This window comes from Panthera pardus, unplaced genomic scaffold (genome assembly GCF_024362965.1).
Source record: "Panthera pardus isolate Hobbes unplaced genomic scaffold, ASM2436296v1 HiC_scaffold_25, whole genome shotgun sequence".
Lineage (NCBI taxonomy): Eukaryota > Metazoa > Chordata > Mammalia > Carnivora > Felidae > Panthera > Panthera pardus.
In genome coordinates this window covers 31,546,330-31,573,397 of record NW_026526821.1, presented here as the reverse complement: position 1 = coordinate 31,573,397, position 27,068 = coordinate 31,546,330, and the positions used below count along the sequence as shown (strand labels likewise).

The 27,068-nt window shown below is 43.7% G+C and overlaps 1 protein-coding gene and 1 pseudogene across 2 annotated transcripts in view; both read right to left on the bottom strand.

Annotated features, from left to right (window-relative positions):
* CDS2 (CDP-diacylglycerol synthase 2) overlaps positions 1–27,068 on the bottom strand; it is a 56,534-nt gene that overhangs the window by 20,879 nt on the left and 8,587 nt on the right. The window lies entirely within an intron of this gene.
* On the bottom strand, positions 17,823–21,883 carry LOC128773490 (ATP synthase F(0) complex subunit C2, mitochondrial-like; annotated as a pseudogene).

Here is a 27,068-nt window from a genome sequence, read left to right as displayed (position 1 = left end):
ATTCTCTAAGTAGACAACCCTACCTCTTCCCACTCCCTCCTAATTCCCAGTATTTCCTGAAGGCCTGCCTTGGGCTTACAAAAGCTTACTAGGCAGTGTCCTTTTGAGGCTCCTTTTTGGTGGTCAGTTAGTGTCAGTGCCCACCCTCTGACGTTGCTATTCCTCAAGACTCCACAGTGACACCCACAAGTGGTGATGGTCAGAGCTTGACCAAAAAAAAAAAAAGTGTGGCTGTGGCCAAGCTAAACAGGAGCCCTTGGCATTGTATCGACCAGGCTCCAGGCAGAGGGTAGTCACCCCACCTCATACCCCATTTCTTTACCAGATGCCAACTCGGTTTTGTACCTTGCTAAAGAAAATATATTAATATTCTGTTCACATTTGCCCATGAGGAGCAAAAAACTAAGGAAAGAAAATAAGTGGTACCATCCACTAGGCCCTTTCTCCTCTCTTTCATTTTCAGAGAAATTTCATTAAAAGGTAGTGCTCAGTGCACTGGCTGGTTATGCTTCCAACAACCCTGCCCTTTCCACTGGCAATGCATTCAGATTCATAAGTTTCATTTACTAGGTGACTCCAAACTCACACAAACTATGTTTTGCACTACTTTAGATGCAAATCGCAAACCTTGCCCTAGAAGAAAGTCATCAGGCTGAGCCTAACTTTTCTGCTAAATATTGGGCTTGCCATCGTTTTCAACCCTGTGGCAGCTGCCAGGGCAATCCACTCCCCCACTTACAGACCCATCCCCGGGGAAAGAAACTATCAGAGACAGGTTATCCTTAATATCAGAGACCTAAGTGTCCCTCTCACTGAGAAAGCCAAGTAGCTGTGGGGGGGTGGGGGTGGGGGGTGGGGGGGTGGGGAGGTGTTAGGAAAAGCAAATATTTCTAGCTTTTTCTAATGTTAATCCTATTTGACAAGTTCAATTGTTTGAACAAAAGATCAAGAAAGAGAAGTCCTACTCTGCAAGTTCACGATCATCCCCAATATGGCTATCCCCTGTCCTCCAAAAGCCTATCAATAATATGATCTACAGGGGCGCCTGGGTGGCTCAGTCGGTTGGGCGGCCGACTTCGGCTCAGGTCATGATCTCGCGGTCCGTGAGTTCGAGCCCCGCATCAGGCTCTGTGCTGACAGCTCAGAGCCTGGAGCCTGTTTCAGATTCTGTGTCTCCCTCTCGCTGACCCTCCCCTGTTCATGCTCTGTCTCTGTCTCAAAAATAAATAAAACGTTAAAAAAATTAAAAAAAAAAAATAATATGATCTACAGAAAATGCATTCAGCTACTCCAGATGGACTGCTTCACCTAAACTACCTCTACAGGTGACTGCACCCCAGACCAAAGACCTCAGAGAAAGGACATGGAACAACGTGTACGTGAGAGACTCAGCTTTTTAAAACCTGACTCTGGCTATGAACCATTTCACCTCCAGACAACACTTCTTACAAGGAGCTCCAGGGACCTTTGCAGAGAACACATCCCTTGAAGGACAGTCGTTCCCAGGACAGCTGCACACACGCCCAAGTATGCAACATCCCTTTTGCTACGGCCTCCTCTGAGACCTCACACCACTGACCTCTCTCCCTCCCTCTTGAGTCCTCTCCTCCCCCTCATCACAGGCCCTTACTTACAACCAGGTGAGCAGGCTCAACAATAAAAAGCTTTTGACAGCTCATCCACCCAATGCACTCTCTTTCCTAGTTCACAAATGAACCTTTGGCAAGAGCTGCGGACACCCCATCCCCCTCTCTGACCGCATGATTCTTCAACCATGGCAAGCCACCTGTCTTGCCTGCCCAGCCACTCTGCTGAAGCGCTCTCCCCTCACCAATGACCTAATCACTAAACCCTGCACTCTCTGTCCTCTGCCCAGTCCCTCCCTTCCATCAGCGAATGCAAGAGACACACCCCTTCTTTGCTTCCAGCACATCCTTCCTGTTTCTCAGCTGCCTCTCTAGCCAGGCCTCCTTTAGGCAGTCTTCTCCTTGGCAGCTTCCTCTTCCTGGCTCTTAATTTGGGGGTTCTGCCAAGTTTCTTCTGAGGCTCTCGTTCTTGTACTACCCACTCTCCATGAGTAGCCTCGTTCACTCTGATGCCTCCAACTGCCTCTCCTTGGGCTTCACATTCATTCATCCAAATGTACTAGATGTCTCCCCTTGGATGTCCCCACCACACCTAAAATCCTCCACGTGTCCAAAGCCAAACTACTTCCTTTCTCCTGAATTCTCAAGTGAGAAATGCGACCTTCATCCTTCATGGCTCCCCCGTCAGCCCCTAGAACTATCTATCACCCAGTCTGTTAATGCCAGCTCCAAAAAGGCTTTCTGCTGCATCTACTTCCTGTCGCCTCTGGCACTCCCTTAATTCAAGCCAGTACCATCTCTGCTGAGTACCTGCAGCAGCTCAACTGGCCACCTCACCCTCAGTCTTTAGTCCACTCCTACCTCCCCCTCTACTCTTTACGCTGCACCAAGAAAATCTGATCATGTCGCTCCCTATTGTGAACTCCCTCTGGAGCACCGGTGTAAATGGAGCAATTTCCACTTCCGGTAATCTAAAGGATAGACTGAACTATGGAACAGATCTACACTTTTTTGAGATGGTTGTACCAGCCACTTTGAGATCCGAGTCTTATCCACCCTTCCAGCCTCATTCCTTGCGGCCATTCTGAAGTACAGTCAGCTGTACTTTGTCACCTTTAGGTCTTTTGTTCATTCTGCTCCTACCCAGAGCAGTCTGCAAATCACTTCTATGGACACCTATTTCTCTTCTTTTTGGTCAATTATAACTTAGCCTTTGAATCTTGGCTAAGAGATCCCTTTCTCTCCAAACCTTCCCTAACTGCCTATGTGCCCCAGTGGCCCCCTGTCATTTCTCAAGAGCACACCATACAGCGTGGTCTCCTGTGGACTTCCTCAACACAGTATCCCAATATCTGGCATGGGGCCCGCAACAGAGAAGACAGTAAGCAGGTCTTACCACATCTGCACAAGGTGTCAGAGAGGATCTGGGGTTTACTGAATTGGCAAATAGCTGGGTGACTCAGCAACTCATTTCCTGTGCTCTTAACAAGCACTACATGAAGTATCACCGGGTTGTAGCCCCACTGTCCATCTTCTCCTCTTTCCTAAGACATTGTAACAGAGGCCCTGATTTTTAGCTGGGCTTAGAACCAGGACTACATTTTCCAATTCTGGCCAATGAGTCATTAGCAGTTGTGTGCACTTCTATTCTTCCTTCATACTGGCTAGAATGCAGACAGGCTAGGGGCGCCTGCGTGGCTCAGTCGGTCAAACGTCCCACTTCAGCTCAGGTCATGATCTTGCACTGGTGGGTTCGAGCTCCTCATCAGGCTCTGTGCTGACAGCTCGGAGCCTGAAGCCTGCTTCAGATTCTGTGTCTCCCTCTCTCTGTGCCTCTCCCTTATTCACGATCTGTCTCTCTCTCTCAAAAAAAAAGTTGTGTTTTTTTTTTTAATTTTTTTTTAACATTTATTTATTTTTGAGACAGAGAGAGACAGAGCATGAACGGGGGAGAGTCAGAGAGAGAGGGAGACACAGAATCTGAAACAGGCTCCAGGCTCTGAGCAGTCAGCACAGAGCCTGATGTGGGGCTCGAACTCACGGACCGCGAGATCATGACCTGAGCCGAAGTCGGACGCTTAACCGACCGAGCCACCCAGGCGCCCCAAAAAAAAAAAAAAAGTTTTTTTAATTAAATCAAATTAAAAAAAAAAAAAGGTCACCGCTGAACTGCAAGTGACTTTGAGATATCCAGTACCTCAGCAGAGAAAAGCAACACGGCCTCAATTTCTAACACATGAAGTAAATAGCTTCATGTAAATATGCTGCCAAATTGGATGGACTTTCCAGTATTCATCTGGCTGTACCTCTTGGCAATATTAAATATTAGATCTAGTTGACCATTTCCTCCTTGAAACATTTCTCTCTTAGCTTCCACGATCATTACCTTCCGGGTTCTCATTCCATCTGACTGGCTGCTCTTTCTCAGTCTCTGTGCTATTTTCCCTCCACATGACCTCTAAATGTTGGACCAATTCTGGTCCAATTCTAGACCCATTACATTCTCTCCCTAAATACTACCACCCAACCCCTTAGCTTTAATTACTAATTCCATGCCAAACATTCTGACATTTATATTGCCAACCTCAACCCCTCCCCCACTGCCAGACCCAACTATTGTTTCCAAATACTTCATGGCATTTCCACCAAAAAGTTCTCATAAGCGTCTCAAACGTAACTACCTGAACAGAACTACAGATGTTGTCCTCAAAACTGTTGATCCTGAGGCCTCACCTTGCTGACAGGTTGATGACACCACAATCTGTATCCTGCATAAGCCAGAAACTTGGGAGTCATACTTAATTTCTCTCTCCTCAGGCTCCCCCAGTACTGGACACAGCAGTTGGCTCCCTCTGAAAATCCATTCCACTCCTCCTCGGTGGCACACAGTAGCCTGTACAAGCTAATTATTTTAATTGCACTCCCCTTTTCACAGTGACAGGTTCCTGAAGAGGCATTTTTACCCCCAGCCTAAGCCATGGCTATTTTATTAGAGTGGGCACTTGGCCTCAGATGGTACAGTCGAATTATAGCTCCAGAATCTGGTAAGAAGACCATGGAGAGCCACTTGAGCTTTCTTTCCCTCCCTAGCCTGAGGAAAAAGGAAATCAGGTGCTACCAGCACTGGCTTGCATCTCCGTGAGAGCCTTGGGATGACCATACACCTGAAAGGCACAGAGAAGCGAGGACAGAGAATGATTTAAGTTAATGAATTTCATGATTATTTGCAACTGAAAGACAATGAACCCAAATCCTGCTGACTCCACAGCCAAAACAGATCTCAAATCTATCCTTCATATCTCAGCAGTCACTCAGAGCCAGGGATCTTTCTAAGATGCCTATCAGTTTGCGAAAACTAATGAAAGGAAACCTTGTTCACAAGGAAGTCAGGAGGCCAGGAGAAGCTCTCATGCTCTACCACTCCTGGTCAAGGGCAGACCCAATAAGAAGAGACTACTTTGCAAGTCAGCAAGTCAAATCACTACTACTTTACTACCTCAGCAGGAGGAAAAAAGGTTCTCTTCCTCCCCGGCAACAGCCCAGCCAATGAGAAAAAGTCCCAACTCAGTCAATGAAAAGCCACCATATTTTGAATACCCAGTTTACTCCAATGGCCTTTTTGTTTGTAACAGCCTTCCCACCTTCCCTCCATCTCCTCCATAAGAGACCATTCCTCTGGTTTGTTCTGTGGACTTGTCTGTGGTTTTGCCAGTAGCTTGCTTATGTCTGACTGCATGTTTCTGTTATTCCCAAGTAAACACATTTCTACTGGTAAAATGACTTTTATTTTTAATGTTAACATTACTTGGTGGTAAGAAGTGGGATCCAGAAAAGATCCCCCAAAACTCCAAGGCTGGTAGGTAGAGGATGCCGGTACCCACAGAGCCAAAGGGGCTCGCTGCTCTCTTGCTGACTCTGGAGTGTGAAGGTAAGTTTTTCCTAGATTTCAAGCTCCACTTTGTGTCCAAGCTCTCCAGGCTTTATCTGAGATCAGTTTTAAGGCCTGTTTCTTATGAGAATACTCTTTTGGCCTTCAGTCTGACTCCTTTTCAGAGTCAGACTTCTTGTTGGAACTGTGCTGGCCTCTGGTCTGATTCCTTCTGGAACAAAGCTGTTCCTGTTGAAACTGTGCTTTTAGGAATTTTTTTCTGTGCTCTAGAGAAAAACCTCTAAGAAATGGGATTCCAGTCATCAAAATGCTTTGAGGGTGCCCCCTTTCTGGGATCCCAGTGAGTTTCATATTTAAAAACTATGGTCCCTGCATATGCACATTTATAACCAAATGGACTGACTTAATGGGAAGTAATTTAGGGCACCAATGGCCACTATGAGGAACTTCCAATCTCCCCAAACTCGTTTTTCTTGAATTAAACTAGAAAACTGTGGCTCCCTGGCACAAAAACAGACACTCAGATCAATGGAACAGAATAGAGAACCCAGAAATGGACCCACAAACATATGGCCAACTAATCTTTGACAAAGCAGGAAAGAATATCCAATGGAATAAAGACAGTCTCTTCAGCAAGTGGTGCTGGGAAAACTGGACAGCAACATGCAGAAAAATGAACCTGGACCACTTTCTTATACACAAAAATAAACCCCAAATGGATGAAAGACCTAAAAGTAAGACAAGAAGCTATCAAAATCCTCGAGGAGAAAGCAGGCAAAAACCTCTTTGACCTTGGCCACAGCAACTTCTTACTCAACACGTCTCTGGAGACAAGGGAAAGAAAAGCAAAAGTGAACTCATCAAGATAAAAAGCTTCTGCACAGCAAAGGAAACAATCAGCAAAACTAAAAGGCCACCGACAGAATGGGAAAAGATCTTTGCAAACGACCTATCAGATAAAGGGTTAGTATCCAAAATCTATAAAGAACTTATCAGACTCAACATGCAAAAAACAAATAATCCAGTGAAGAAATGGGCAAAAGACATGAATAGACACTTCTCCAAGGAAGACATCCAGATGGCCAACCAGAACATGAAAAAATGCTCAACATCACTCATCATCAGGGAAATACAAATCAAAACAACAATGAGATACCAACTCACACCTGTCAAAATGCTAACATTAACAACTCAGGCAACAACAGATGTTGGCAAGGATGTGGAGAAAGAGGATCTCTTTTGCACTGCTGGTGGGAATGCAAACTGATACAACCACTCTGGAAAACAGTATGGAGGTTCCTCAAAAAAAACTGAAAATATAACTACCCTACGACCCAGCCATTGCACTACTAGTTATTTATCCAAGAGATACAAGTGTGCTGTTTCGAAGGGGTACATGAACCCCCATGTTTATAGCAGCACTATCAACAATAACCAAAGTATGGAAAGAGCCCAAATGTCCATCGATGGATGAATGGATAAAGAAGATGTGGGGTGTGTGTGTGTGTGTGTGTGTGTGTGTGTGTATACACATACATATATACACACACACACATACATACATATACACACAATGGAGTATTACTCGGCAATCAAAAAGAATGAAATCTTGCCATTTGCAACTACGTGGATGGAACTAGAGGGTATTATGCTAAGCGAAATTAGTCAGAGAAAGACAAATATCATATGACTTCACTCATATGAGGACTTTAAGAGACAAAACAGATGAACATAAGGGAAGGGAAGCAAAAGTAATATAAAAACAGGGAGGGGGACAAAACAGAAGAAACTCTTAAATATGGAGAACAGAGGGTTACTGGAGGGGTTGTGGGACGGGGGGTGGGCTAAATGGGTAAGGGACATTAAGGAATCTACTCTTGAAATCACTGTTGCACTATATGCTAACTTGGATGTAAATTAAAAAAATAAAATAAAATTTAAAAATCTTTTAAAAAAGATATTCAGATATTAAAAAAAGAAGAAAACGGTGGCTCCTTAGAGACAGAACTCAATGGGAGGCTTATTTTATTTTATTTTATTTTTATTTTTAAGTAGGCTTCATACCCAGCACAGAGCCTAACATGGGGCTTGAACTCATGACTCTGAGGTCAAGACTGGAGCTGAGATCAAGAGTGGGATGCTTAATCGACTGAGCTACCCAGGCACCCTGGGATGCCTATTTTAATTGGCATCCCCCAAGCATTTTCAAGATTCTTGAGATCTCCAAACATTTTCAAGATTCTAAGTTTGCCTTTCTGCAAAAACACTATTTCTAAATTAACTGAGGCAACCAAATCATCTAAAGAAGTCAAAATGATTTCTGAGGCTTCTTTTTCTAACTAAATGGACCAACTTAAAAGTAATTTAGAACTTCAATGGCCATCATCTTTCAATCTCCCTAAACTTACTTTCTCAAAACTGAATTGGATAGCCATGGCTCTAAAATTGTCAAAACTGAATAGGCTTTTGGGATTTTGAAGCTTCCAAACATTACCAGGAGTCCCAAATTGCTGCTCTGCAAAATACAATTTCTAGACTAGTGGAAGAAAGCAAAGGGGGTGGAGGGGAAGGGCTTCTGTGGCTTCCTTTTTCCCTTCCTGTCTTTTGTGTCTCAGGATGTGTCTTATGTTCAGTCCCTACCTTCTCTATATCACCCCCCTCCCACACTAACCCTTTTACTGAACTTCCCTTTTCCTCTGAACTTCTCCCCACTCTCTCCTTTCCTGAACCTAATAAAACCTGCTTCTTTAAAGTTAGGTCTTCTTGCTTTGGATTCTGTGTTTTCCCCTTGCTGCCCTTCCCATGCTTATACTCTGTCTCTGTCTCTCTCTCTCTCAAAAATAAATAAACATTAAAAAAATTAAAATTTAAAAAACAGGGCACCTGGGTGGCTCAGTTGGTTGAGTGCCTGACTTTGGCTCAGGTCATGATCTTACCCTTGGTGAGTTCAAGCCCCACATGGGGCTCTGTGCTCACAGCTCAGAGCCTGGAGCCTCCTTCGAATTCTGTGTCTTCCCCTCTCTCTGCCCCTCTCTCACTCACACTCTGTCTCTCAAAAATAAACAAACATTAAAAAAGATTAAAATTTAAAGTTAAGTCTTCTGAAGATCTGAATAAACCCCAGATTTCTTATGCTGCCTGGACCAAGGCCAAACTGCAAGCCAGAGTTAGAGTTTCCTAAAGTGACTCAGGACCCATGTTTGCTAGAGAATTTAACATAGTTACTCCAACTTACCACCCTGCTTTCTCAGATTTGTATCAGTCAGGCCATGTGCTTGTTGGTGAGAACCAGGCCTAATGTGGGATGAAACTAACCCCATGAGAACATCCTAAAGGATTTAGAGAAATAAACCCCTAACTTTTGGCAAGATGCTAGAACAGTCACTGGAAATCTTCACTGGGAAATTACAGTAGCTTTTTCCAAGCCTGCTGATTGAGGAACAAAACTCAGGCTTGCACACAAAAGCCTGATGAACCTATTCATGACCATTATAATCAGCTTGTCTATAAAGAAGATTCTGGTCTTCCTTTAGAGGCTGAATCCACCTGTGTAGTTTAACTCTGTTTACTGAGATCTTTTAGTTAAAGGACCAGCATGAAATGGGAAATTGTGTCCACTCCAGAATTAGCTAGCTTGGCAAACCAGCTCTCTCACACGCTAGAGGAGTCACCTCAAAGAATAACCACTAGGGGCGCCTGGGTGGCTCAGTCGGTTAAGCGTCCGACTTCAGCTCAGGTCACGATCTCGCAGTCTGTGAGTTCGAGCCCCGCGTCGGGCTCTGGGCTGATGGCTCAGAGCCTGGAGCCTGCTCTGTGTCTCCAATTCTGTGTCTCCCTCTCTCTCTGCCCCTCCCCCATTCATGCTCTGTCTCTCTCTGTCTCAAAAATAAATAAACGTTAAAAAAATTTACAAAAAAATAACCACTAATTTTCTCAATTTTCTTTTTTTTAATGTTTTTTTTTTAATGTTTTTATTTCTTTTTGAGACAGAGAGAGACAGAGCATGAGCAGGGGAGGGGCAGAGAGAGAGAGGGAGACAGAGAATCTGAAGCAGGCTCCAGGCTCTGAGCTGTCAGCACAGAGCCAGACGCGGGGCTCAAACTCACAAAGTGTGAGATCATGACCTGAGCTGAAGCTGGATGTTTAACCGACTGAGCCACCCAGGCGCCCCGTCTCAATTTTCTACTCTGGCAAATGAAGGGCCTAACAGACCAAAACCCCCTGGCTTTCTGCTATCACTGCAAAGGGCCAGGGCACTGGAAAAAAGATCGTTACAAATGTAAGCATTTCAGAAGCCTTCAGCCCTCTAGCCAGCTTTTCCAATGTCTTCTTAATTCCCAGTGACGGGGCTCTGAGGACCTACAGGGGCTCCTCCCAGTCCTCCCTCTTTTTTTCCCCCCCCAGTTCTCCCTCTTAATCAGCTTGGAAAAACCACTCTCCAGACTAAGAATGAATCTCTTTGTCTTAGTGACCCCAGAGCTGCATTCTCGGGGCTCAACAGCACTGCTATAAAGTAGGTCCTGTCTCACAGCATGAAAACAGTTCAAATAGTGGGGGTCTCTCATAAACCTCAACAGGTCCCTGTCTCTGCACCTGTTCCCGTTTAGGCCCTTTGAGATTCCCATCCTTTTTTCCTTAATTTCTCTACCCCATTCATTTACTAGGCCAAGATTTCTTAGGAAAGTATCATGCCAGAATTTCTCCCAAAAGAAAAATAATTCTAGAATCAAAATCACCACGAGGCATCTATGTGGCTCAGTAGGTTAAGGAACTGACTCTTGATTTCAACTCAGGTCATGATCTCATGGTTTGTGGGACTGAGCCCCACATTGGTGTCTGCACTGATAGCATGGAGCCTGCCTGGGTGTCTGTCTGTCTGTCTGTCTGTCTCTCTCTCTCTCTCTCCGCCTCTCACCCTCTCATACTCTCTCTCTTTAAAAATAAATAAACTTAAAAACAAATTGCCAACCAGGTGAATTAAATGACCCTTCAACATCTTTTATTTGCTCCATCCCTAATGTCACTATAAAGGAGTCTGGGGACGCTGAGCACTTATCCCTATTGGATCAGTAGGGATAGATTCCTTTATGGGCAGATTCCTCAACTGATACTGGCAAAATTCACAGTGCACCTCCCATCAATATTCAAACAGATCCCTCGACACCTCTCCCCAAAAGTATATTAAAAAGAGAAACCCTTTAAGGCATCAAGCCCATAATACGGCACCATGGACTCAGGGCCTTATTATCCCCTGCACTAGTCCCTGTGATACCCCAATTTTATCTGTGAGAAGACCCAGTAGCCAAGAATGGAGGTTAGTCCAGGACCTCAGAGCAATAAATAACAACATTATCCCTCGGTGCCCTGTTGTTCCTAACCCCCACACACTGACATCTGTTTACACTGAAAGCAAATTCTTTACTATAACTGTTCTATACAGTGCATTTTTAGTCTCCAGTTGATAAGGACAGCCAGTATCTTCTTGTTTTCATTTGGGAAGAACAGTACTATACCTGGACAGTAATGCTCCAGGGTTATACAGATAATCCTTCTTAACTTTTTACAAACCTTAAAAACTGATTTGGAAGATATAAAGTTTTCTGCAAAGCTCTGGTTGGTTACAACATGTACATGACTTGCTTCTCTGCTCCCTTTCTCAAACCTCTTCACAGGAGACAGCATTCACCTGTTCAAACTTTTGGCCTTAGGGGCACCTGGCTGGCTCAGTCGGTGGAGCATGTGGCTCTTGATCTCGGGGTTGTGTTCAAGCCCCACACTAGGTGTAGCAATTACTTAAAAATAATAATATCTTTTAAAAAATACAAAAAAAAACACAACACTTTGGCCTTAAAGAGACATAAAGTCTCTCTCTCTCTTTTTTTTTTTTTTTTTTTTTTTCGGTTTGCTCAAACTCCAGTTCCATTCCAAAACTACATTTTGCATTCAGATGAAACTCCTCATGACTGCTTAACACTGACAGATTTACCTTTTGATTTCCGTGAAATTTACAGGAAACTCCTCTAACCGATGCAAATTTTTCATGGCTCGCTGATAGTTCTTATTTATAGGGTGAAAATGGTAAATCCTGTGCTGGGAATGCTAGTGCGACTCCTTCTGAAGCCACTGAAACAGCGCCTTCACCTTTAGCTACTTTAGCCCAAAGGGCAGAGTTATAAACCCTTACTTGAGCTTATGCCTTAGCCCAAGGTAAAACAGTAAATGTTTATATTGATAGTTGCTATGCCTTTGGGGTAACTCGTGACTTTGGAATGTTACGGAAATAACTAGGTGTCCCTACCTGCAATGGGGACAAAATCAAGTATGGTTCCTATGTCCAAAATTTATCAGATGCCATACTTCTGCTGGTTGCTCTGGCTACTGTTAAGATTACCGTGCATTCCAGATTCACTCCCTGAAGGCCAAATTAAACACCTTGCTGGTATTTCCACCAAAAACACTGTTCTCAAGGAAACTAATGGCCTAACCTCTGTCATGTTCCAAAAGGATGTTCTCCCAAACGATAATTTGGGAAAAGTGACCGGAGATACCCAACAATTGGCCCCAGAGAGGGAAAAACAATATTGGAAATCTAATAATTGTTGGCTCAATACAAAGAGAACCCTGGTTTGGACAAAATAATCATCCATCCCTACCAGCAATTCTCAAATTCCTACTACTTACCACTGTACATGCCTTAAACCATTAGTCTACTGACAAAATGATCTCATTCAAGAGCCAGTATGTTTTGATAATATTGATAAATATGTTCGGGTCATGGTTTGTATGTTTTTCACTGGGCACACAAACTAATCACAGTGATTTCCTGTACTTCTTCTGGAGCCCCAAGGAAGAAGGCATGACTTTGTCCATGGGACTTCCATCTGCTGGGAAATCTTGCAATCATGTGAAGCCTCAAAACAAAAGTAATGTGAAAGACAGCAACCAAGGCTTGGTGACATCTGAGACCCCAGATTAAATTAGACCTGAAGCTAGAATTCCCTTGGTCTTTAAGTTTACATGAGCCAATGGATTCCTTTTTCCATTTTAATCAAATTTGAGCAGCTTCCTGCATTTATAACTAAAACCATCTTAGTTTTCTTCCCCTCCGATCACACCTTTTCTGTTCTTCCTCCCCACACTTCCTAAATGCGGGTTGTATTTCTACACCATATCCTTAATGATCACTCCACTGCCATCAGCCTCTCTTCTATGGACTCATCCTCCATAACACTAGTTGTGTCCCCTCCCCCAAGCTACAGCACTACACTTCAGCTTTCATGTCTGACCAGCACCCCAAACTCAATAGGTCCAAACTTATCACCTCCTTTCCAACCCACACAAGCTCTTCTGTCTTCCTTCAATACCCTAATCAACCTGAGATGTACTCCATGGGAAGCACATCCTCATCACTGTCTCCAACCCCCTGGTGAAAACTACAGACCCCAAATGGTGTCACTTACACCAAGTTCCCATACCAGAGCTTAATACCTAATCTAATTGCAGTTTCAACCTCCCCCAGAAATGTAGTCTTAACTGTGCAGTCAGGAAGTTCTGGTCAGTGGCAGTAAGTATGCCACATGGCCCTCTTCATCCCCCAAATGAAGAAAAGTAATCTGCATGAGAAGACCTTCAGCTTCTCCCCACTTGCCTGGAACAATCCTTTTCTTTAGCTAGTAACTTTCTCCCCCGCACCCCTTCCCAAAAAAAACCTTCCATTCTATACAACTCCTCAGAGCTCCCCTCTATTTGCTAGATGGGATGCTGCCTGATTCATGAATCATTTAAGAAAAGCCAATTCAGTCTTTAAAATTCACTTAGTTGAACTGTTGTTGTGTAACAACCCCCACCCACCCTTCACCTCATCAGTTCTCAAACCGTGTGACCTTCTCACTTACAGGGTCTTCCCTTATTCCCATTCCCACTGCTAGTACCCTTGCTGAAGTCCGCATGTCAACCTCTCTCTACTATGCTGGTCTCTCAATTGCTTTCTCCACCAATTCCTCCTTTCTCTAATTTATTCTGCACACACTCCCAGATTAATATTCATGAAGCACAGTTCTGATCACACCCCGCCTCCACTCATCTTTGCCTAGTGAATTAAAGACCAACTGCCTCCCTTTCCGGGGCCTCCACACTGCACACACCACATGCTCCCACCAAACACAACTAACTACACTTTGGCCCTGATTACATCCCACTCTTCCTTCTTTCCCTCGCTCCTTGCCTTTTCTCCTCCCTGCTCATCCCTTAAATCCCATCTTAGAAGCCACCGAGACTCCAGGAAGGTCTTCCCTGATTCTCATCTGTAGTAGGAATAAAAAAATGCTCCCTCCCTCAATATAAATTGACTTCCTAGGAACCTGTGGATATTACCTTACGTTGCAGAAGAGTAAATATTCCCTCATATGGCAAACGGCGTGACTGAATTAAGGATCTTGAAAGGAGGTGTATTCTGGCCCCTAAATGCAGTCACTTGTACCCTTATAAGAGGGGGGCAGAGAAAAATCTGAGAGAGGAGGGGCAATGTGGCCAAAAGCCAAGGAACGCCAATAGTCACCAGAAGCAGGGTAGAGGCAAGGCACAGGATCCCCCCTAGATCTGAAAGGGGTGCAGGCCGGCCAACACTTTCATTTCAGCCTGCTGGCCTCCAGAAGTGAGAGAATAAACTTCTGTTGTTTCAGATCACCCAGTTCGTGGTAATTTGTTAGAAGAGCCCCAGGAAATAAACAGCCCATCCTTCCCACCAGCTTTATCTCCTACAAATAAAGTTCCCACAGGATGTTACTTATACCTCTCTCACACCATTTGTTGCCCAAGTGTATTTATGTCAAGAGGGAACTTTCCATAATCTGATTTGATTTCGAACTCCTCAAAAATCAGGACTGCACTATTCATCTTTATCTTGAATGCTCCTTGCCTTGAATTTGGTAAAAGCTACATAAGTGTTTTTTTAAAAACTCACTGAATTTTAATCAAATTCATCAATCTTTATCTACAAAGCCTAGAATCATGGCAGGCCAGCATTTCTTTGGGGAAGACCACCCTAGAGCTACAGTGCTACAAATCCAACTGGTGACTAAAAGGGTTGCATTTTCACCCTTCCCAAAGGTTAAAATGACTGGAAGGCCCCAGGGGGCGCCCATAAAACCCAGGGTGGCAATGAGCTATATTTCCAGACAGTCATAATGTTGCCAGGAATAATGAATAAGTGGGCAGAGTAAAACCTTTTAGGGCCCTGAATGGTTCAGACCTGCCCTACAAAAGGTAGGTCTGTGCACATTTCCCTTGAACAATGGGAAATGCTCCAGGAAGAGTAAGAACACATTTGTCCTTTGAGCTGATCGGACTAATTAGTGGAAGGGCCCTTCCAACACTAACACTTCAAAATGCTACCCTCCTATTAAAAAAACACCCACTTTGTTCTTCATAACACTACTACCACCTGAAATTATTACACATTTGTCTGCCTCCGCTGGAGCACAAACTCCAGGTAGAAGGGACTTTGGGGGGCGCCTGGGGGGCTCAATCGGTTAAGCCTCCGACTTCAGCTCAGGTCACGATCTCATGGTTCATAGGTTCGAGCCTTTCATAGGGCTCTCTGCTCTCAGCACAGAGCCTGCTTCAAATCCTGTCTCCCTCTCTCTCTGCCCTTCCCCCATTCACTCTCCCCCCCAAAAAACAAAAGTTAAAATAAACATAAAAAAAAAAAAAAAAAAAAAAAAAAAAAAGGAAGGGACGTTGGTTATTCACTGCTACATCCCCATGGCCTACAACACTGTCTGATATATCTGAGGTCCCCAGCACAGGTTTCTTCAGAAAGGGAGGAAGAGTGGGAAGATGACAAGTTAAGGAACAATTAAACAGTTCTCCGTTTCTGACTCTGTAGGTTAAAACAGCAAGCATAACTTCTCACATAACCAGCCGCTCTGCACGAAATGGTCCCGTCTCACTGTGTTCCCCCAGATTTGCACATTCCCTAAGTAGAAGGAATGGGAAATTTTTAAGAATGTCCTAAGGATGAGGCATCAAACATCCAAGAGAATAAAGGTGGTAGGAGAATGAGAAAATAATCTCCAGCAGCTACTGACTGCTTTCCTGTCCAGCAATCTTGCAAAAGGGAAATACCTGCTTCCTGCAGCTCGGGCTTCTAGAAGCTAAGCCCCTGTCCAACTGGTTGTTGCCCCAGACAGATGCAACAACCAAGAAAATCACTCACCATCTTTGCAACAGGTGCAGCTGTGACGGCCACTCCAGTCTCTGCACTGTGGACAGGCTGGCTCTTGTGCCCACCCAATTCTGTCTCAGCTGACAGTTGAGGTTTGATGAAAAAACTCTAACACCTCAGTAATCTGGCATTAAGGAGAAATCTGCGAATCCACAGTGAAACTTCTCAATAACCAAAATGTACCTACTTCATCAACAAAAAATGGCTTTTTATGTTCAGGATTGTAAATCTTCTACCCAAAGATTATTATGCACTTCTGCAACGAGGACACTTATTTAACAGGGCATCATTCTAGGTTTCCTTCGTTAAAAAAAAAAAAAAAAAAAAAAAAAAAAAAAAAAATTCAGCTGAGTAAATTTTAAAGCTCTCATTGGCTTTTTTGAATGATTCTTGAATAGGGCGGCATCCCTCTAAAAGACAGAAAGGAGCTCTGACTAGCTGTACAAAATGAAAGACTTTTATAGGCAGAAGGGAGTAGGAATAAGGAAGTCCCGCTAGGCCCAAGCAGATTGGTTACTGTGAGATCGTTTTCCTTTAGGGGACAACAGGGGTCTTAAGGCAGATTACCTAACCGGTGCTATCAGATGAGTTCTGACTGGTTTAAGATTCCATTTCTGCCAGAGCCAAAACTAAGTTTCAGTTTGGTGATGTAATGCTTAGCAAAAGTGACTCCATTTTTGGGCCAGCTATGTTGTTTTCAACACCTGAAATCTCTACTGTTCTTTTGGCTGGGCAGGACTCAGGGGCTAGTGAATAAAGATGCCGCCTGCCCCAATAGTACAGACCCTGTGCTTCGTGCTTAAGTTTGAATCCCAGAGTATCCTCCCTCATCATCAGGCCACTGGCTAGCTGCAGACCTGTCTTGAGAGAGTTTCCAAGCTGCCTCTCTCCCAGAGAACTCTATCAAGGATGGAGAACTCAGATGGCCCAGGTTCTTAGAACTAGGCCTGACCTGAGAATGGACACAGGGCGTGAGTAATTCACAGCTCAAGAGGGTCCTCAGGCTCAGTGCCCAATCAAGAACTTCTAGGCATGCGCTGTTAGACACCAGCCCCTGCTGCTCTCAGAGCATTTACTCCAAGAGGTCGTGGCTGGGAGCAATAATCTCTCAATCAGAAAGGCTTGAGAATGACAGGACCACATGACACTTAGGCCCTGCAGGTAGGCTTCCTGCAGCCTGAGGGAGACATGGGGTGAGAAGAATTATCTATCTGTAGGCTTCTACACAGAGAGAAGGAAATGCAGGTCAGCACAGTGCTTTGTGGCAGGTGACAGGGAGGAGCTGTCTACACCTAGTCCAATTCATCTGTCATACCTGCATGCTATCTATACACCAGCAGAGTTGCATTCTATTAGGGGGAGGCAGAGGATGAAAGCCATGACAGCCTCCAAACCACACAACCTCCAAAACAGTGAGCAAATGTATACCATTCATATTCACAAAAACATTTGCGGTACTTAAGAATACTGGAATTCACTAAGGCTACATTAATAATGAATATCAATCCTGTAAACACAAGTAAGAGGGAGTGATAAACTAGACAAAAACAAAAAGGCTGCAACCGACTTTCCAAAGAAACAAGTCTATCTCAAGAAGAGATCTCAGAGGCATGGGGAAAGGGGGAACCAGTATATGCTGTGTGATCTTAGAAGAAATAACGTCACCTTCTGGGCCTCAGCTTTTTCACCTATAAGAAAGAAACAATTCTTGTCTCAGGGGTATTGAGGAGATAAAATAAGGTAGGTGTTTTTCAGACTGTGGATTGAAACTTACTGGGTCTTAAAATCAGTTCAGTGGATCACAACTAGCAAAAAATAAAATCAAATATGGCGCCAGAAGTCAAGCTACTCCTAAAAGGGGTACACGTCATGTTAACATAATGTGGCACTTCAGTATTAGAAATAAATCCTGACATGCCAATATTTTCTTTTTGCTCTACAACAACTCTAGTCACTACGCTCAACAAATTCTTCCTGCAACCAGAGCCCTGGTCCTCACTGCCTGGCCAGTTGCTAATCTTCACAGCTGACCTAACACCACTCCACCTTCTGACAACCATATGTGCTAGGGACAGCTAAGTCTGACAGCAACCAAGGAGCTTATGACCAAGTCGGCAGGAGAGCTGTGCCTTTACTGAATCTCATGGGACCTGCACAAATCTAAGACAAGGAGTCCAACTCCAGAGACTTTCTTTGCTGATGAGACAGCACCTACCCAGAATTTGAACAATCTCCATAGGAGACTGGAGAAGGAAGGAAGATGAAGAAATGGGGTGCAGGAATAGAGAGGGTGCCACAGAGGAGCTGGGGCTGAGGTGGGCATCAGGGGATGAGGGCTCTATGCCACGCGTGCTTCACATTGCTCGAGCCTCCCTGCAGCCTGCAGGGCCTGTGCTGAGATGCCCCTGCTTCCAGCATGCAGGCCCCAAGGAACTCTGGGGCCACTGCCCCCACTTCCTCTCTCCAAGACTGTTGCAGAGTGAGGCAAGTACTCTCCCACCCCCATGGGGCCCTGTTGGCCAACGCTGAGACACTCACAGGTCTTCCTGTGTTAGGGCCAATTTGGCCAAACGACAGAAGAAAATGACTGGGGAGACCAGGAAGCCAGGAAGGCAGAATGGCAAAACAAAGTGCATGGAACTCAGATTCAGCCTCCCTGGGTTCAAATTCTCACTGAATTTCAGGCCTTTTAGCTCATCCCTGTAAAATCGGAGTCAATACTTTTTTTTTTTTTTAAGTTTATTTATTTATTTTGAGAGAGGGAGAGAGAGTACGTGTGTGTGAGCAGGGGAGGGGCAGAGAGAGTGGGAGAGAGAGAGTCCCAAGCAGGCTCCATGCTGTCAGTACAGAGCCGGACGCAGGGCTTGATTCTACGAACTGTGAGATCATGACCTGAGCCGAAATCAAGAATCAGACACTTAACCAACTGAGCCACCCAGGCATCCTGCAACCAATACTTATAATCCAGGAAGCCTGCCTTTAGATATACATACAAGTGGCCAGCTGGTGGCTGCATGATCAGTCAGGCCGTATAATAACATCACAGCCCTACTGAACAGCGCCCCCTGGCCCTCAAATACCTGCCAGGTGATCACTGCACCATGTCTATGAAAAACAAATCATCATTGTAAAAAAAAAAAATCCTTTAGGAACAATATCACTTTGGCTCTTTCAGCTCCCTTAACTATTAAAAAAAAAAAAAAAACTCTTATAATACGGCCATGCCAACAGAAAAAAATCAGGAGAGACAATTTGCCAAATACAAATAACCTGTATACTTATTTAACCTCACTAATAATCAATGACATAAAAAAGAAAATGGCCATAGAAGCCATCTTCTCACATCAGGGTGAATAAACAGATAAAGAGAATATTCACTGTGAACGAGGCTTGGAGAAAACCAGTACACTCACATAGGGCTCACACAAATATAGATTAGTACCACCTTTCTGAAAGGCAATTTGGAAAGACATATTAAGAGCCTTTAAATGATTCACATCTCCTCTGATCTAGCCATTCCTTGATGAGAAATATATCCAAAATGAGTATCTGGAGAAATGTATCATTTACATGAGGATGTGCATCACACCATTATAAGAAGAAACAATTTATATGATCTACTTAACAAAAATAGGGAAAAACACCAAGCAGCCATAGAAAAAAGATCAGCAGGACGTGATAAAAATGTTAGCAGCAGCTACATTCTGGGTAGTAAAATTAAAGGTAATTTAAATTTTTTAATACTTTCTCATCACCTCCACATTTTCCACCAAACAAGTATTGCTTCCGTAATTTAAAAAAAGTACTAAATGGATACATCTAAGCCTCTCAATTTCTCTGTGCTGACATCTCTACTGGCTTCCCCCTAAACTCTCTGGTCTGGCCCTCAAGGCCTTCCCATTGGGACCCCTGACTCATTCTTGGTGCATCTTTCCAGACACATTCCTGCTCCTCCAGCTCAAATGTCACCACCCCACAAGACTTTCCTCCACCCCCGCCCAGGCAGTGCTGAACACTTCAGAATGATGAGCGAGCCCTAGAATCCCACACAGATGACCATAGGAGGCAACATAAGATTCTTCAAAAGTAACCAAAACAACCAGCCCCTGAGGTCAGCTTCCACAACCACATCACCTATACTGAACTCATCAAAGCTAAGAGAGATCTGTGATGAATGAAGATGGACATCCCAGGCCAAATTTCCCTGGAAAAAAGGGGAGCCCTGAAAAATCTCAAACCATCCTGGTTTCCCATCCCCTTTTTGGTCCCCTGGACACTAAAAGTCTTTGTTTTCAACTTCAAATAGTGGCTCATTCTCGTACTTTGGACATTTTTTTTTTAAATCTTATTAATACAGTATTTATTTGTCTTTCTTCTGTCAAACCCTGAGCCAACCACTTTCCACAGGCTGCCTGGGGAGGTATAGGAAAAGGAACATACAGGGCAGATGAGACTCAGGAGAAAGATCTATGGGAGGTGGAGACGGCTACTTCACATGGCAAAGGGGTGAGAAAGGCCACCATCAGGAAAAAGAGCCCCTTGGCCTCCAAGAAGGCAAAGCCCAGGACGACACAGAAGAAGAGCTGTTGCTTCAGAGAAGGGTTCCTGACATAACCAACGATGGAAGTACCAAACACTGTCCCAATTCCAGCCCCAGAGCCAGCCACCCCTCCTGCGGCAGCCCCAGCCCCAATGAACTTGGCTACTGTGTGGACGTCCCTTGAAATGGCACTGGTTTGGAAGATGTGGCTGGAAATAAGTAAGGCATGGGACTGCCAAAGCTGATAAGGCTCTCAACTTTCAGTGGTTTTAACACCGCTGCTCAACAGCTGAGAAGTGCTCCTGACAAAGAAGGGGTGGAGACAAACTCTGCCCAGGTGTACATTTTCAGGGGACGAGGGGCTGTGGCAGGAGAGCTGTGCCCAGTGCAGAGAAGACAGAGAGCTCCTATTTTAGATACTTTAAGACCAATGAGAAATGTAAGAGTCGTGTTAGAATGCCAAACCCAACACTCCAGATAATTCTTCCTGAGATCCAGGAAACAGGATGTCTAATCATTTCTCCTAGGACTCAAGCAAGACCCTCAAGCAGAACGATGAGATGCCACCTGTCTGATAAAAAGCCTCTAGGAAAGGCGAATATCTCTGGAAGAAATGGCCCTTTGTCAGAAGTGCTCAAAATAGCTACTCTGCCATGGCGTGTTTTCAGCAGACCACTATGTGAAAACTGAAAATTCTCTGTACAGAGAACTCTATGGAACAGACAGAAGATAGAAATGGCAACTGTTCTGGAAAACTGAGAGTCTGGCTGACATCCCTGTAAGAAAACAAAGCCCATGTGGCTCTTGTTCGCCCAACACTATAGGAGATGACAGACATCAGTCTCAACACAGCACAGAGCAGATTGTAGTGGGAGATTCTATTTAAACTAGCCAGTGAAGAAGGTCCTTGGGCTTCTACAACTACCCTCATACTCAGAGTAGGATGGGACACTATACACCTACAGTGGAAGGGAACAGAAAAGATTCATGATTTATGCCTTCGGAGGTAAGCCCCTGGAAAAAAACTGGCTAGAGGCAATCAGAATGCAGGCTGGCTGGTCAGTCCCCCTGAGCCTGCTTACACATGCGACATAATGGGACCCTTTCTCAACTGATTATGTTTCCACCAATGACCTCTTATTTAGAAGACTATTATTATTTTGAAGACTGAACTTATTAGTAACTGATTCATTTCTCCAAAGAAAACTGCCATGTCGCACTAAGACCCTAACCATGGCATGCTTGTTAGGCCCTTCAGGTAGCAAGACAGCCCTGCCAGGATTTCCAGCAATTGACTGTTCCAATATCTAGGGAACATACATTTCCGCTGCAATGGTGGAAAGAGGCTACATGTGCGATAATCATTTTTATCTGAAACCATCTTGTTAAAGCAGCACCACCGCTGGCTATCTTGAACAGGTACAATTTCATAAGAATTAAGATCATCATTTTAGGGGCACCTGGCTGGCTCAGTCGGTAGAGCATGCAACTCTTGATCTGGGGTCGTGAGGTCAAGCCTCACGTTGAGGAGGGAGATAACTTAAAAAAAGAACAAGAAGATTGTCATTTTAGGTAACATTTACTGCTCTTCCCTAGAGAGAGATCACAAGATATAAATTAGAGGAGGGATATGAAACTGAGAGCCTGTTTTTTTCCCTCTACCTTTAGAAAAAATGTTGCTGGACATAGTTGGGAACTACTGGGATGCAGGGAGTTTTCTGGATATTACTCTTGTTTGCCAGACATTTATGGACCACTCACCAATAAATACCCAAGGCCTGTGCCTGGACGGTTCTCCCACTAAGCAGCAGGCAGCTCCTTGTGCTTGATCCCCTGGCCCTTCTTTCCCATTCCCACACCTGTGAAACAGCCCCTCTTTTCTCCTTGTCTGGCTGTCAGTGACTTGGCTGTCTACCACCACCAGAGGAGACCCTGAGCCACCAAAACTGGACTTTTCTACTCTCTACCTTCGTCCTCCCACAGCTTTGCTTCTTCACTGCTATGCCAATTTTTCATAGGCATCTTCAGGCCCATGGAAGTGCTCACAGTTCTCCGTTTGTCCCAACATCCATTCTCCTTTCCTTCCATTGTAATAGGAACCCCAAGGTTTAGTCAAGCACACAACCACCAAGAGGGGGCGTTTCCCAGTTTCCCTTGCAGCCAGACAAGGACATGTGAGAGTTCTGGCCAATGGGATAGATGCAGAAATAGTGCATTTCCTAGAAAGAGTCCTTACAGGAAAGGACTCTCTCCTTCCCTTCTTCCTCTTGGAATATGAATGTGATGGCTGGAATTCCAGCAGCCATCCTGTACCAGGGGTGGAAGTCACCCGACTCATGATGGTAAACAGCAAGATGAGAAGAAACCTGAATCCTTGACACTGTGAAGCTGCTGGAATGCCCACCTCCAGACTTCTTTTGTGTGAGGAAGAAGCGTATCTATACTTCTGTCTTGTTTAAGCCACTATCATTTTTGGTTTTCAGTCACGTGTAGCTTAACAGGGCAGCAACTACTTTTTGGTACAGAAGCCAGAGACTTTGTGGTAATGCTTAAAGAAATAGGTTATAAACACACACAGTATTGGTTATTTCATAAGATGATAGAAGCTAATAAATATTATAAAAGTTTAACAAAATCCATTAAATGGGCCACGTATAAAGCTTTTATATTTGTATACATGTATACAAGTTTGCAGTTCAGAAAAATTTAGGCCCCATCACCTTCTGAGATACCATCTTCCATGAAAGGATTTTTGGACCATTGTGGGAAACAATGGTGGCAAGGTAAAACCTTGTCTACTACTCATTCTACTTGATCTACTTGAAAAGCTGTGTTTCTTTTTTCTCAAAAACTTGTTCTTTCAGGATCTGGTAGCACACCTCTCTCCTGACTCTTCCTTGGTCCCCTGCCCAGTCTCATCTCCTCCACCAGCCAACTCCAGTCAAACACAGGCCCTTCCTAGGGTCGCTCGTCAGCTCTTGCCCTTCTTAATGTCAAGAGCAGAAGCCCGGAATTCACAGGTGTCATCAGTCAAGAGCAACCATTTTTATCCTTCGCCCCCAACACAGAACAACAAAGGGTTGCAACAGCCTGCTTCTAATGTAAGATCAACTCAGTCTCTCAAAACTGAAAACTTCCTGTTGGTAAAAGCAGACAGAGCACATGCCTTTTGACCTCAATATCCCACTGAAATGAATGTCATTAAGCACAGTAAGGAATAAAACCATGGCCTTTTAGGCAGAAATAGTAGGGGACTGGGACCATCCATGGATGTGAGATTTTAACAAATTTCTGGATAACAAAGTAAACTGAAGAACAAAGATGGAGGAAATGAAACAAAGTGTAGACAAGAGTATACACTTCAGGAAGGCTGCAGAGAAAGTAGAAGCCCTCTGCCCTCCACGACCCTGGAGGGTTCTGGATTGAGATCTGACATATGGGATGGTGGATGGCATCTAGGAGGTCCCACTCCCTAACCGCTCAACCTAAAATGAAGTCTATCGCGCAACAGGCCCCATCTAAGCACAACAGAGTCTCAGACAAATTCCCAGTCTGGAGAGAGGTGAGCCAAGACATTGCTATGTGTCCTCCTCATCCTCTCCTTGTCCAAATGGGAAAACTTATTTGGATTATCCTGCCTCCTTCCTCCTGTCCCAGCTGTCCTTGAAGAAGAGAGGGATGGAAGATAACCTTTAGTTCATAGTCACCAGACCCAGTGAGACCATTGGACATAAAATGGTGACACGGAACTCTGGGCTGCGTAGAAGGACTAACAACTGGATGGGCTTGGTGCCGCCTGTCTTGGGAGGAAGTGAGGTGTTCTGCAGGCCGGAAGAAGAGACTGTATCAAGCAAGCACACCCTGCGAACCCTCCCCAGTTGGTGTTTGCCTGGGAACATAGGCACAGATTGTTAATATGTAAACTTCAAACAATGCACATGATCTTCAACATGAGGTTTTCAGTCAATGTTTATGTAAGAAACAAATGTATATTTATGTCTCAGAAATCCATTTGGCATTTAAAAAAATATTTTTAATGTTTATTTATTCTTGAGAGAGAGAGCGCACAAGCGGGAGAGGGGCAGAGAGAGAGAGGGAGACACAGAATCCAAAGGAGGCTCCAGGCTCTGAACTGTCAGCACAGAGCCGAACGTGGGGCTCAAACCCATGAACTGCAAGATCATGACCTGAGCTGAAGTAGGAAACAAAACAATGCATGGGGAAATGTTCAAGTTACATTCCAAATAACACTGGGAGGAGGTCAGAATCATTAGATAAATTTCAAGTCATTAGTCAAAATTCAAAAGGAATGTACAGTCTCCAGAATTACTGGAATTTTGAGAGTCGCACTGGCAACATATGCTTTGTGAATATATAAGAGGTTTTCCTTTAGAAAAAAAAAAAAATGACATGATGTCTTACAGCATCATACAAAGAAATTTTTAATGTAACAACCAGGAATGTAATGTAGCTACATTCTGTAGTTTTTTCATCCTAAAGCACGGTCCACAAGAAGATGAAAGCTGGCCAGTTTAGGAAGCTCCGCTACAACACGAGGCAAAGGTGAGTGGGTTGCCCAGTTTGACCATCCACCTAATAATGGATCCCGTCATTAGGGTGACCATATAACGTATCCTCCAAACTGGGACACTGGAGGGCAAAGGAGAATGTCACCCACCTCATCTACATCCATTAGCAAAGACTGCTTCAATCCTTCTCTTCCTTGGTGAGTAATAATGCAGTTCATTAAAGCCACAGTTCTTGATTTTTTTTTGCTTTTTTTTTTTTAATTCTCAAGACCTCTTTACACTCTTAATTACTGAGGACCTCAATAGTTCTCTATGTAGGTTATATGCATCAATATTTGCCATTATTGGAAATTAAAACAGAAATCCCTAAAATACAAGAATACACCAATGTGGCGGTTCCTAAAAATATTAAACACGGAATTACAATATGATCCGGCAATTCCACTTTGCGGTCTCTGCCCAAAATAACTGAAAGCAGAGATCCCAACAGATATTTGTACACCCATGTTTATGGCAGCATTATTCCCAATTTGGGTGGTTTGCAGGCTGGGGCTACTACCAAGAACACTGCTTTCGATATTCTAGAACTTATCTTTTAGTGAACATTATATACAGATTTCTATCAGGTAATCACCTAGGATCTATCCTAGGTCGTAAGATTTGTGTATAAAATAGGCATTAGTAAATATCTGCCAAACAGTTTCCCAGAGTAATTGTACCAGTTTATACTATCCCAAACAGTATATGAACTCCACGTACGTGCCGTCCCTTAGTATTATCAGTCTTCTTAATCCCAGCCATGCTGGTGGGTGTGCAGTGGAAATCTCATTGTGGCTAATGATGTTGGGCACATTTTCATATATTTATTGACCGTCTAAAGAGCCTTTTTAAAACTGAGTTGTCTTTTTTACATGTTCGTTTTGTAGAAATTATTTATATAGATTCTGGATATGAGTCTTGTGTCAAGTATCTTTTTTATAAATATCTTCTCATCTGTAGACTTCCTTTTCATTTAGTTTAATAAACAGAAGTTCTTAATTTTAAGGTAGCTCTATTTATAGATTGTTTCTTTTATAGTTAGTGTTTTCATTAGGGACTTTTAAATATCACTATACCATTATCATACCTATAAAAATTCATAATTCCTTTATATTAAATCTCCAATATTCATATTTACACAAAATTTTCAATTCTTTTCTTTTCATAGCAGTTTCATTAAATCAGGATCCAATTAAGGCATTAACATGCCTTAAGTCTTTTAATCTGTAGGTTTTATCGTATCTATTGCTCACACACACACACCCTTTTTTTAAGTGGGTCAAGATGTCTCTTGCCATGTATTTTTTAAAGTAACCAGGTCATTTGTCCAGTGGTGTTTTTCAACGTGTTCTCCTGTCCTTTGAATTTCCTGTCAACTAGCACTTAGAACTAAAGTCTTGATCAGGCTCAGGTATGATTTTTGGACAAGATTCCTCCATCAGTAGTACTGTGTACTTCCATCAGGAGATCCACAATGTCTGGCTGTCTCTGTCATGGTAGCAGCATTGATGGTTATGGTCTCATTCTATCAATTCAATGGGGAGTTGAATATATTAATATTCTATAACTCCTTTTCCATTTATTTATGCAATAAAAAGAAACTTCTTTTTTTTTTTTTAATGCTTATTTATTTTTGAGAGAGAGAGCACGTGCCAACAGGGAAAGGGCACAGAGAGAGGAAGACAGAATCTGAAGCAGGCTCCAGGCTCTGAGCTGTCAGCACAGAGCCTGACACAGGGCTTCAACTCACAAAGCAATGAGATCATGACCTGAGCCAAGTCGGAGGCTTAACTGAGCCACCCGGGGGGGGGGGGGGGGGGCTGTAAAGAGAAACTTCTAACCAACTATTTGGTTACTCTAAGGTACAGTTCCTATGGGAAAAGCATGATAATGCCTCAAACCCCATTCTAAGCCCCATTATCCAGATGAGAAAACTGAGTCAAATTATTGGGGGAGCCAAGTTATAAACCAAGCAGTCCAACTAGGAGTCAGTGCTTATAATCACTAGGCTATAATGCCTCTTCTAAGATCAAGAAACAAATAAATACTCCGTATGTCTCTGTGGGAGAGGAGAGACCACAAAGATAGACACTCTCATGAAGTTAGGGTGCTACAAATTTACTGCAGGAAGGAAACATTGTGTCAAAAGCTTAGACAACGTACATCCCTTTTTGAATCAGCAGTTCTAAACATAGAACTTATCTAAGTGCAGAAAGGGTTTTATGCAAGTGCAGAAAGGGTTTTTTGTGTTGTTTTGTTT